The sequence below is a fragment of the Cetorhinus maximus genome, unplaced genomic scaffold (genome assembly GCF_964194155.1).
Source record: "Cetorhinus maximus unplaced genomic scaffold, sCetMax3.hap1.1 HAP1_SCAFFOLD_1388, whole genome shotgun sequence".
In the NCBI taxonomy this organism is placed as follows: domain Eukaryota; kingdom Metazoa; phylum Chordata; class Chondrichthyes; order Lamniformes; family Cetorhinidae; genus Cetorhinus; species Cetorhinus maximus.
The window spans coordinates 78,679-79,393 of record NW_027597329.1 but is presented as its reverse complement, the minus strand read 5'-3'; the positions used below and the strand labels follow the sequence as shown (position 1 = coordinate 79,393).

The 715-nt window shown below is 42.9% G+C and overlaps 1 non-coding gene across 1 annotated transcript; it reads left to right on the top strand.

The window, feature by feature from the left end:
* Positions 1-221: 221 nt before the first annotated feature.
* LOC144676138 (U2 spliceosomal RNA) lies at positions 222-406 on the top strand. The gene has a single exon (XR_013575252.1). It is a non-coding gene; the product is annotated as a U2 spliceosomal RNA (small nuclear RNA).
* The last annotated feature ends 309 nt before the right edge of the window (positions 407-715 follow it).

Genomic DNA, 715 nt, shown 5'->3' with positions numbered 1-715 from the left:
CGCTGTCTAAGACCTTTCTACCACAGCGCACCGAGAGACTGGGAACTGTTTAGAGCCCCTCGGGCTGTACAGATCAAAATGAAAGGCTGTAAATGACTGTAATATTGTTTGTATTGATGCACCTGGTGATACATTTTGTAAAAGTTTAACCTGGATTGTACCCTTGTAATGTTGTTTTTGAAATGGTTTTGAATGTGATTGAAGATTTTTATGAATAAAGTATATTTTTATAAAAAAAAAAAAAAAAAAAAAATCTGTTCTTATCAGTTTAATATCTGATACGTCCCTTATCTGGGGACCATATATTAAATTGATTTTTGGAGCAGGGAGATGGAATAGGGGCTTGCTCCGTCCACTCCACGCATCGACCCGGTATTGCAGTATCTCTGGGAACGGTGCACCCTCCCCTTTCCAGGGGATTTTCAATGCTAAAAATAGTTTTCTTACAAACATCTGCTTTCTTTACTTCTCAACATGTACATGTTCCAAAATCCAACTTTCTTTCTTTCTCTCTCTCTCTCTCTCTCTCTCACTCACTCACTCACCCGCAGCAGCTACACACAAAAAACACGCACTCTCACCCAACACTCGCTGGCAGGGCCGGCAGCAGATTGGACGCTACGTCCAGATCCCTGATGGAAACAGTTAAGGATGCCAAGCTGCACGACGTCTTCAGCAACCCTGCAGACGGAGCGCAGCGTAGATACACCTGGTC